The sequence below is a fragment of the Mastigoproctus giganteus genome, chromosome 1 (assembly GCF_048544385.1).
Source record: "Mastigoproctus giganteus isolate SK-2022 chromosome 1, ASM4854438v1, whole genome shotgun sequence".
NCBI lineage: Eukaryota > Metazoa > Arthropoda > Arachnida > Uropygi > Thelyphonidae > Mastigoproctus > Mastigoproctus giganteus.
Window position 1 is genome coordinate 89,443,269 of NC_143575.1, and position 12,405 is coordinate 89,455,673.

General features: G+C 35.7%; 1 protein-coding gene across 1 annotated transcript in view; it reads left to right on the plus strand.

Moving 5' to 3' along the window:
• Cul2 (cullin 2) overlaps window positions 1-12,405 on the plus strand; it is a 388,410-nt gene that overhangs the window by 5,110 nt on the left and 370,895 nt on the right. The window contains exon 2 of the mRNA XM_090373712.1: window positions 2,507-2,647. The gene's annotated coding sequence lies outside the window, so the exon portion shown is untranslated. The remainder of the gene's footprint in view (window positions 1-2,506; window positions 2,648-12,405) is intronic.

The following is a 12,405-nucleotide window of genomic DNA, read 5'->3' on the forward strand; positions in this document are numbered from 1 at the left end:
AGGGAATGCCAGAAGTTTATCAAACTAATGAAGAGCTAAATGACTTTGTGATAACTGAAAGGAAAGTATGGAGAAATTGTCGAGGATGGACATAAATAATTATGGCTAAACCCTTAGCCATAATTATGAGAGCATCTTTGGTTTCAGGGCAGGTCCCTATGGACTGGAGAGGTGCAAATATATCCCCAATTCATAAAGAGGGATCAAAAGGCAACATGAGTAATTACAGATGTGTTAGCTTAACATCTGTTCCAGGGAAAATAATAGAATCACTGGTTAAAGAAGTAACGCAGATACATTTGGACAGGCATACAATTATACTGCAATCACAGCATTGATATGTCAAGGGACAGTCTTGTCTAACCAATCTGATAGGTTATTATGATGCAGTGACCAAAGAACTGGATGGAAAAAACAATTTTGACTTCATATACTTAGATTTCAGGAAAGCTTTTGATACTGTTGCACATAAAAGGCTGTTGTACAAACTGGAGCTATGTGGCAATATCGTAAAATTACTGCTGTGGATAAAGGGTTGGTTAAGTGGAAGAAGACAGTGGTTATCAATAGGCACTGCTTTTTGTGAACTAATGTTATTAGTGGAGTTCCTCAGGGACTTGCACTTGACAGGGTTCAGTACTGGGTCCATTGTTGTTTTTAATATTTATCAGTGATATTAATGATGGTGTTTCAATCTTTATGTCTAATGTTTGCAGATGATACAAAGGGTGGCAGGGTGGTTAACGACAATCATCAGGGTGAACTACTACTGGAACAAGATCTAGGAAAATTGGGTCAGTGGGCCGAGAAATGGCAGTTGAAGTTTAACATTGACAAATTCAAGGTACTACACATGGGTAGCAGTAACCACAGAGCAGAATGTTAATGGTATTCTTTCACTTGCTGAGACTACACACAAGTGGGCATAAATTCAAGTTGAGAAAGGATGGTTGCAGGATAGATGTGTGGAAGGAGAACTAGACAAATCCTTGAAGGGTACGGATGGGTGAACTGTTTTTTTTTTTTTTTTTGGCTGATGCTATATAAGTTTGCTTTTTTGCATCATTTGCCATTGCTACTATTACTATAATGTCTGTGACAAGCCTCAAGGATTATGCAGCCATGTAGATATATCATTTTCAAAATGGGGGTGGCCCCCCCATCATGCATAAAATTGAGTTTTAGTGTTGTCTCAATTTGAAATAATTGGCGACACAATCTTGCAACATTTCGTAGTATCTCTTGCCATTCATTGTGTCTCACAGAATGAAAGGTCTGATTGTGGATGTTTTGATACCACACGAGACTTACCTTTGGATTACCCTGAGAATTTTTAACACACACGTACAGATTTTCTGCTGCCTAGTAATAATAGTTGTGTCAATTAACAAAGCTGCTAACTTGAAACACAGTCCCTTGTCCCTCCAAACAGTATTATCAAACTGCTCAGGCCACTCTTCATTCCACCCCAATGTAATTTTTGCAAATTCTCTCCTTCTGTTCAGTCATCAGGAAACAATTGCTGAATGTAATTTGACTTCCATGGTTTGAAAGACAGTTCTTTCCTGAGGATGGATGCTCATAACTGCATAACAGAAGCATCCACTTTTCATGAGCTCCTTCACACACTGATTTCTCACACATTGGGCTACTAGAGAAAATCTCAGTCACTGTCACAATGTTGGCTGGAATCAGCAAGGTCGATGACCATCCTGCTCTCTTACTATCAGTGTCACAGCCTTTTGCCATTAATTTCTGATAGTAATTTTTTTATTGTTTTTGCATCCATTGTTGCATGGATGCAACATCAACCCCTCCACCACCTTTAAAATCTTATAACAGATCACCAAACCTTGTAGCAGCTGCAATTTTAGCCTTCTCTTGCACACTCAGAACTGGGCATATGATTCTCTTGTAAAAGAAACTAACATTAACTTTCCAAATTTTTGAACAATGGGTCATTTAATTTTGGTTTCATCAAAATTGCTTAAAAATAAAGAAGTTACAATAATTTCAAAGGGAATCACTTATCAGACACCTTGAATATATATTATTACCATTGCCATAAACAATGACTGCAAAAAAAGTCAGTGTTTCAATAAAACAAAAAGAATTAAATATTTAAAAAAAAATTGAATGAAACAGTACTCTCATGTATGTTTTATTTCAATAAATTATTATTTAAATAAGCTTTTATTTTTAATGTATAATTTAGCAATCATATTGTAATATGTATTTATAAAAATAAGTCTCAAAATGGGATAAGTATTGACAATATGTATCTTTTGTGGAACATATCCTTGACTGTATGAAAATGTGCATGCCATGCCAGAGTGCATATTTCTACTGTGTGCCATTTTTTTTTTGGAACATATGTCACATGTTATTACAGGATATACTTTATAAACATGCATACTTTCAAAAGAGTTAATTACAACAACAATTTTATTTATATCAATTACAGTTTTTTTCCCCTCCTTTTTATAATTGACATCTTCCCTTGTAGTGTTCTTCTGCATCAAATAGCTCCTGATGAAAGCTTTTGTTATGCATATCACTAAGAGGACTCAGATCTGATGGACAGAAAATCTAAATGTGAATTCAAGAAAGTGTATGTTTAAGGACATAATTGCAGCCCATTTTTAAGGTATTTACTATTTCTTTATCATCATTATATCTAAGTTTATAAAAGGTTGGAGGGGTGGTTAATGACAGTAATCAGATATGTAATTGAAGAAAAATCTAGAAATATTAGGCAAATGGGCTGAGAAGTCACAATTGAAGTTTAACATTGACAAATGATAGCTACTGTGTACAGGTAGGAGTAATCCCAGAATAACATGCCCTGTTTTACCACATTCAAGGTAGTAAGAATGAAAAAGACACCGGGGGTTATTGTGAAGAGATGATACTCTTTATGCAGTGGAGGTGGGCTGCTAGGACAGTTCATGAAGTTTTGTTACTGATATAGAGGAATTTTACTAGCAGGGATTAGGAGGTAATTATTCCACTGTATAAGGCACTGTACTAAGCTCTATGGACCCCTTCAAAAATGAAAAAACGTTCGCGGACCCCCCATATATATACAGGCAAACCCTGTATAACACGGTTTTGCTCTAACAGGATTGATAAATTGCGGCAATCCTCGCACAACACGGTACTTATATAACACGGTTTGAGAATTGCTGGAAATCTTGCATAACGCGGTTTGAGAATTGCTGGAAATCTCTCATAACATGGTATTTTTGAGCTTTTGTGTTAAGAAAAGCCTGCTATTATGGTTAGGTGTAATTTTCAACGTTTCCATTCCTTTTTTGTGAATCCCTGCTGTTGACTCGCTGGGCGTTATAGCCTTCATGATATTTTTCTAAAGCACATTTCTGGAGCTCACTACGTAAAACAATAAAAGCAGTTTGCAGTTTCTGGTTTATTGGTCTTTTCTGTAGTGTAATCAATTGTAAACGGGTTGTAAACAGCTATAGTACCGATAGCTGGAATTCTGTGGATTTTCACGTTATTGTGGTGAAATGTGTTTCCCTTTCCTTGAAATATTCAATCATATAAAAAACATAAATAAATTTTCAGAAACTCATTACTCCGTATCTCACTTGTGCATATCGTGTTTGTTACAACTTGTGTGTGCCGGGTTCTTTGTTATTAATTGCTTATCAGTTTTACTGTTTTAAATTTTACAACCAAAAAAAAAAAAGTCAGTGACCAGAAATATCAATTAGTTAGTATGTACATATTATACATATTAATTAAGCTATGTACGTAAGCATAAATTTATTTTTATTTTGCTAACTGGAAAATATTCTTCCGATTTTCATGTATCATTTAACTTTGTTAATTGACAAGGTAATAAAGTTAAATTTGGCTTTATATCTTTAAAGCAGGGGTATGTATTTAGTTGGGAGATCATTGGGGTAGGTTCTGTGCTATTGAACTTGTACTTGTTTGAGACCATAAAAAATTGACTTTGAAGCGTGCAGATTGACTTTTAAAGAGAGTAGAAGGTACATGGAATCTAGCTGCTGTAGAAGAGATTGTGCTTAGCAGCAATGAAGAGGAAGAAAATTAAATGAATGTACATTATCTAAGTATCACAGTTTGTTCAGTTATTACTATTTAAGTTACTACTATTATAAAAAATAAAGTTAAGTTATTACTACTATAAAAATTAAGTTTCCAATAGTTATAAAAGAAATGGCTGATTTTTTTAGCTTTTGGAACATAACCCCATCCTTTTTGTACCGGTTCTTAGTCCCGTATAACACCACAGTTTTGCATTACACAAGATTTTGTAAGAACTAAACTAGTGTGTTTTGTAAGAACTAAACTAGCATGTTGATTGTTATACGAGGGTTTTGTGTGTGTGTGTGTGTGTGTGTGTGTGTGTGTGTGTGTGTGTGTGTGTGTGTGTGTGTGTGTGTGTGTGTGTGTGTGTGAACACTGGGTTTTTTTAAAAAGAAAATTCAAAGTTTTATGTTTAAAACAACTCAACTTTATTCTTATTTTTACATAAATATATATAATAATAACTTTATTTATCATTAATTTGCTATACATAGAACGAATAATTTGACCAGTTCCAGAGGGTCGTTTCGCGAACCCCCTGGAACTGGTCTACAAACCCCTAGGGTTCCATGGACCCCAGTTTGGGAACCGCTGGTCTACATCTTCAGTACTGTATACAGGTCTGGAAAGCCCATTTTAGGAAACATGTGGATCTGTTGGAAGAAGTACAGCAAAGAAAAATGAGGGTAAGACTTCATTTCTGAAAACTAGGCACCTGTGAAGAGATCTGATTGAGGTGTAGAATGGATTAAGTAAATATTGATAGCATCCTTACTCTTGCTCAGACAACACACATAAGGGACATAAATTTAAATTGAAAGAAGGATGATTACATGATAGGAAATATGTGTGGAAATATGTTTTAAGACAGAGGATAGTTGATTGTTGGAACAAACTTCCATCTGATGTTGTCGGAAATGTGTACTTTAAGTAAATGTAAGGAAGAATTAGACATATTATTAGAGCGGATGATTTTTAAGTTTCATTTTGCCCTCCATAAGTTTTCTAATTTGTGGGCCAGTGAAATACCCTCTGATTTTCAATTCACATATTCTTGGTAGTTGATTTTTTAAGTATAAAACTATATCACCATCCTTATTCGTGATTGATATATTGTTTTTCAGTAGTCCTAATTCTCTATTTATGAGAAATTGATGCAAAACATTTTCCTCTAGAACTAAGTTCCTTCTAAAAAGCCATTATTTTATTCTGTTATGTCTGTCTTTTTCTTTTTCTCTGCTCCCAGTTGCACAGAAAAGCAGCAATATTTTTTGTATCCTTGTTGCATCCCGAGAGGTGGTATTCAAGTCATCACACGTATTCCAGAAATATTTATTGTAGTCAGTACTTTAAAAAGCACCTAGAAATTTTAATTGCATTCTTTTACATGGATAGTATGCAATCTTCATCTATGAACTTTGCATCCAAAGTCTAATTCATGCACTTCCTTAATGGAGTAAACACTCAGTTTTGGGAGAGTTGAGTCAGTTCTCCACTCAACAAAATAAATCAACTATTAACACTTTTAAGACCCTGAATAGCTAACTGTTTCTTCAGCACACAAATGGAGCAACTAAACAAAGATCAGAACTAACATGCAACAGGCAGTAGGGTATTGGCTGGATATGATTGGGTTTTTCATCCAGTCAGTGCACGACAGTCTCTTGACCAGTGGTTGAGCAATGCTTGGCCATTATATTAACCAATAGCTACATATTATACACTCTCCAACATTCTCTTTTTGGGATATGAAATTTTTATAATTGGAACATAAAAATGCACAGTTTAAACATATTTCCACAATAACAAATGTCAAATAAAGTTAGGCATCTCATTTCATTTGCCTGCTAGCATTCCTCTGATGCACAGATATTGCTTTATACACCCTGTCCTTTTAATACTCCTGCAGGAAGTAGCTACACGTTCAGATTGGATAGCATTGAAGAACATGACACACACAGCTTTATGCAATGTTGTTGACATCATGCTTAAAGTATGGTTGATACTAAATGGTATCAAGATGAAATGAAGTTTTATTGATTTCATTCAGTATCAAATAAACATCTGAATTGACTTCCCTTTCTGGCACTGGCTCAGTGGTTCCCAGAATATGCAGTTTGTCTTGCTTATTTTTAAGTTTGGGACAGGATAGGCAATGTTTTTCTTTGTGAGCACCATTTTTGTTTACTACACACATAAAAATCTTTACATGTGTCACTGATGTCACTTTGGGCTTGTCTATACCTGCTACTTTTAGAAAAAAAACTATGTTTATGCCTACTTTATTTTGGCTCTAGTGCATGCACTTGATGTATAACAATTTGGAAAATTTGGTTTAGCATTGGATGGATAAAGAAATAAATGCTAGTAATAAATACAGAAGGTGTCATACCATTGTTGTGCTGCAGAAAATCTTCTTGCATGTTGTGCTGCAGAAAATCTTCTTGCATGTTGTGCTGAAGAAAATCTTCCTACCTGGTTGCATATGTGGGTAGGGTTGCTGATGTCTGGCCCAGCTGTATAGCAGTGTAACAATAAGAGAATATTGAAACTGTGGATTGTTAGTTTCTTAACATGGATCCATTAATTCTCATTAAGTTTATAATCAGGAAGAAGAGAAAATTGTAGAATAAAGAAGGAATGAACATATTTGTTGTTTTTATTAATCTTTGTTCATTACAGCAATGAAAATTCTTCTGTTTTAGGTGCATGTGGTTGATATAATTTTAAAAATGAGGCTGTTGATATCCACATGCTCTTCTCTTTATTCTTGAAATAATTCTGCTTTTCCTTTGTGTTTTCTTCTTTCTTAGCAGAGATGGTTATTGCAGCTTTCTGATATGTTCCTTATTGCTGTTATTATTTGGCACTATGACATTGGCATTTCTTCAGCATTGTATTGCTTCCTTTGGTTTTCACATTCATAGAGTTCTTTGGTAGTCAGTTTTCACCATGTGTTACTAGTAAATTGATCACATCAGCCTCCTCAACATTATTCAGATTAACCTCGTTTGCAGTCTCTGCCATATTTATTTGTATGTCATGTGCCAGTTTTCTCAATCCATGGTAATTTTGGATACATGTAGGCTATAGTTTTTTCTAAACTCCGGTCCTCGTTTGATATCTTAATTTCCATGCTATTTCTTCCAGTCATGAGGATTTTTCTGGTCTCATTTTAATTGGACTGTTGAAATAAATGAATGTATCAAGTAAATACAGAACAAGTAAAAATGGCATTACTGGACATTTTACTTACTAAGTGATGCTTCAATTTGGCAGGAAATGTCATAGTAATAGAATTTTACTCATATTGGAATGCTGCTATTCTGTTATTTTCTTTTTTATATTTCTTGATATTAATGTGTTGAAAATACATTGTAATTGTTCATAATGAATTAATTTGATATACAAATAGCACTGATTAAACCATGGGAGTTGTTATCAAGTGAATTTATTGTGTACAAAGTATTATATTAACTCCCAAACAATAGAACTACTTAATTGCAAGTTTCTAGATTCTACAATGAATCCTGTCGTCAGGCCCAGGAATTTAGATAATAATGAAACTAAAATCACACAATTTTATTTAACCTGGTGGTGGTGCAAAACTTATTGCACGCAAATGATGGTGGCTTTTTCTTCAGTGCTAATTTTCTTCTTAATTTCTGGAAAAAAGTTTTGGGTGTTTTTGAATATTTCTCAGGCAGTACCTGTATGCCATAATGGATTCGCAATACTTATATAACATTTTTATTTTTTAATAAAAAATTAAATATTAAAAAAAGCTGTGTTCATTATTAACTTATTATCGCTTGTTATTTTCAAAAAAATAAAATATATATATATTAATTATGAAAATTAAAAAGTTTTAAAAAAAATATATGGACACGAATGTCAACCTTGTTCATTTTCCGTTGAAAAGACTGTTAAGTACACAAAATTTTAAATGTGCACAAGCTCATATATCTGCTTATTATGTGTACAAATCTCTAAAAAAATTTAAAAATACATGTATATTTTAGATAGTTTTAATTCACATTAGTTTTCAGATTTTACAGTGCAAATTCAAAATGTATATTTCTTGTTTCCTGCAGATTATGACATGAATATCATGTTTCATGTTGTGAATATTGTTTTATTTTCCTATTTTTATTTATGTGAAAGCAATAACAAATATTTTAACAAAGAAGCCTGGGGAACTTATGGGCTCATGGCAGTGAAAATGCACTAATTTTGGACTTTAGACAAGTATGTAATTCGTAAGTTTAGGTTATGTTGAAGTCTGTCAGCATTAAATACTGACACCTGTCAGTATTTAATTACTCTGCAAAACTTTGATTATATTTATGAAGCTAGAAAAAATTTCAGAATTTTTAAGCAGCATTGATTAAAAGGCAATCTGGGAGATTATTTTTGAGAGGCATCTGTCAAGTGCCACATCACCAGTCGCAGGTTAAATGTGGAATATGCAGAGCATTGTATAAGGAGCAGAAGAAAAGGATGTGGCATTGTATTACCTGTAGTTCCATCCTCCATGCTGAACAGTGTGCATTTCTGTTGCAAACATTAATAAAAAGAAACCTAGATGGTGGCTGCAGAAGAACAAACGTAGTCAGTGTTTTTCCCAAGTGCTCCCTTTTCTATAGAAACATACATAATGAAATAAATGCAAATTACTGATAATGATTAACTATATATATATATATATATATATATATATGCACACAAGGTGCATTTAAAAATTTTTGGCCTGACTATGAAGGGTTTATTTGAGGAGTCTGGTAACGTGTTAATTTTCAATGTAGTCCACTTTGGAGTCAGTACATTTCTATCACTGATGCTGTAATACATTGATTCCAGCTGCAAAGAAAATTTTCTGTTGGGCCTCCAGGAATGCATACACTGCAGCAGTGATGTCACTTGATGGGGAAAGTGGATTCCACCCAGGCATATTTTCAAGTCAGAAAGTCTGTGAAAATCCACTGGTGCTAGATCTGATGAAAATGGGAGATGATACAAGATTTCAAAGCCAGACTCATTTAGTGCAGCCACAGCAGTGACAGACTTGGGAGCAGGTGCATTTTTCAGGTGGTACAAGACTCTTTTACCATATTTTCCTTAGCATATTTTGATGTTTTCATGCAAATGCCTCACAAGGTCTGTGTAATATGCCCCTGTGACTGTCTGGCCATTCTGTAGGTAATCCACTAGCAACACTCCATCAGCATCCCAAAAAACTGATGCCATTCACCTTGCCAGTAGAAGGAATTAACTTGGCTTTCTTTGGAGAGGAGGAAGAGCTGCGTTTCCACTTGGTGGACTGCTCCTTTGTGGCTGAAACTTGACAACTGTGTGATTTTGATTTGCTGTCAACAACTTTGGGGAGGGGGATGAGCATGCTCATTGCTGATGAATAGTAGGAGATTGTTGATTGACATTAGCCACAGGCTGTTGTCAATCCATTAGTCTATGTTCCCCCCCCTTCCAATACTAGCAGTTTTCCAACCCACCTAATGCTGTTTCAATAGCATCAGCACATATTCTTGTACCCTTTCTATTTAAGTGTATCTCATTCCGGTAGAAGCAGAGTCTCTTGTTTGGTGGTTTGCTAAAGTTAGCGCATGACTTAGAAGAAAAGTAGGCTGCTAGCAGGTCAGCTTTATCATTAGCTAAGGTGGCAATCGAACCATCCAGTTTTGACAGAGGTGGGAATAGAGATGGGCAAAAGTTGTAGCCAATAGCTTTGGCAAGAGACCAGAATGCTTAACTACCATTTTTACAAGAAGCAAGTTTTCTACTCTTCTCTTAGCTTGTTCAAAATCTTTGGACTGATTAATAACTGCTTTAAAGTTGTTGCAAGCTTTAATGTTGGCAGGAGATGAACCTGTAGATTTGGATGCAAGCCAATTGTGATATGCAACGTCCTTATCTTGACTAGCCTTAGCACATTTATTGGAAAACCAATGTTTAGATAAAGGGTTTTAATGGTGGAGCATGGAATAAGTGATTTCATCCCTACAAGAATAATTTCACTGATACAGTCTGAGCAGATGTTGACATCAGAATATTTGAAGTAGTAATCCAACCAAGGAAAAGAAATCTTGCAGATCATTCCATTTTGCATTCTTGTAATGCCAGACATGAGGTTAAGAATGGCCACTAGAGAAAGGCTCTGTTGGAGAGGAGACCATTGCCAAGTTGTGATCTGTAGTGCCTATAGGACCACTCACGTCCACCATGTACTTAGAAGGGTTGTTTGTGAGAAAAAGATCGACTGTTGGTTGTTTTTAAGATTGTCTGGTATTCTGGTAAGTAAATGAGCAGTTTGTGCAAAGTTGTTAGTAATTGTAAAAGCCTCAGCTAGAGTTAAGAATATTAAAATCGCCAAGGAAAGTTAGACTGGAGAAATTAAAGTTTCAAAGAGAGGAAGTTCCAAAGATTAGTGGATTGGGAGAACAATAGAGGGAAACAGATAAATTTGACAGATTGGGGTAGAGAGATTTTAAGCCAGAGAAGATTGAAAAGAGGAGTCCAAGTTACTAAGTCTCTGATGGGTACTATTAGAGCAGACATGCAAAAATACCACCTTTGAAGCAAAAGGAATCATATAGTGAATAATTAGGACAACTGAGATGAGCAGTGGTTGAATCACCCGATAATTGGGATTCTGTCAGAATCAGAACGTGGGGTTTGGCAGATTGCAAGTGGAAATGGACATAATTGAGATTGGAACTGAGACCATGTATATTTGTGAAATGAATAAGGAAGTGTTAAGGTGGTTTAGATCTTTTTGCAGATAAGTTTGTTCTATTAGTGTACTATTCATGGTGTATTAAATGGATGTCAGATGAACTAATGAGACATGTGGGAGAGAAGAAAAATGCATGGGATACATATAAATTAACAGGTGACACGGAAGCCAATGATAGATATAAGGTGGTCTGTAACTAAGTCACAAAGGAGGTTAGTCAGGCAAAGGTAGATTACGAGAAATCTTTGGCAAAGGATGCGAAAAAAAAAAAAAAAAAAAAACAGCAAGGAGTTCTTTACTTATGTAAACTCTAGAAGGAAGGGGATGAATCAGATCGGTTCACTTGATATTGATGGTTCAGCTGTTGATAATCCTGCTCAGGTAGTTAACAAACTAAATGAGTATTTTGCATCTACATTCACACTTGAGGAGTTATTCAGGTAGGGGAATGACAGAGGTGTATTAAATGCTGGCAGTAAGCTAGATAATCTTGTAATAACTGACAGTAAAGTGGAGGAGCAATTGTTGAAGAAAAACATAAGAAAGGCACATGGGGTGGATGGAATATTAGCATTAGCATTAGTAGAGGCATTTGATGCAAGAAAGCAAGCTTATGCACCATCAGCCAAAAAAAAAAAAAAAAAAAAAAAACCCACTTCCACTTCACCCATCTGTTCATTCAAAATACCTGTCCAGCTGAGCCTTAAACTTATTTAGGCTATCAACCTCCACCACAAGGGATGGAAGTCTGTTCCACCAACCAACCACCCGCTGGCTAAAGGCAAATTTCCGCATGTCTATCCTACATCTGTCTTTCCTCAATTTGAATTTATGCCCTCTCAGGTGATTTTTTTTCTGAGCTAGAGGAAGAATCTCATCAGCATTGAGCATGCTTAAACCATTCAAGGCTTTATACACCTCTATCAGATCACCTCGCTGGTGCCTAGTCTCCAGACACTGTAATTTGCAAAACTTAAGCCTTTCTTCGTAAGAGCACCCCTTTGTTCCATTCACTAATCTTGTTGCCCTTCTCTGTACTCGTTCCAGCAGCTCTACATCCTTCTTGAAATGAGGCCTCCAGACCTGTATACAGTACTCTAGGTGTGGCCTGACCATCGCCTTATACAATGGAATAATCACCTCCTTATCCCTGCTGGAAAAATTCCTGTATATCATTGACAATACTCCATGAGCTACTCTTGCAGCCCGTCTGCACTGCTCAGAGAACTTCATATCTGCCTGCACAACCACCCCCAAGTCCCTTTCATTCTCTACCACTGTCAGTGTAGTACCACAGAGTTGATACGTTGCTGTTTCCCATGTGTAGTACTTTACATTTGTCAATGTTAAACTTCATTTGCCACCTCTCAGCCCATCTGCTCAACCTTTCCAGATCCTGTTGCAGCAGCATAGTGTCAGTAGTGTCCTTGACAACCCTGCCAACCTTTGTATCGTCTGCAAACTTGGACATTAAGCCCGATATACCATCATCAATATCATTTATAAATACAGAAAACAATAATGGACCCAACACTGAGCCCTGAGGGACTCCGCTAATAACATCAGTCCACGATGAG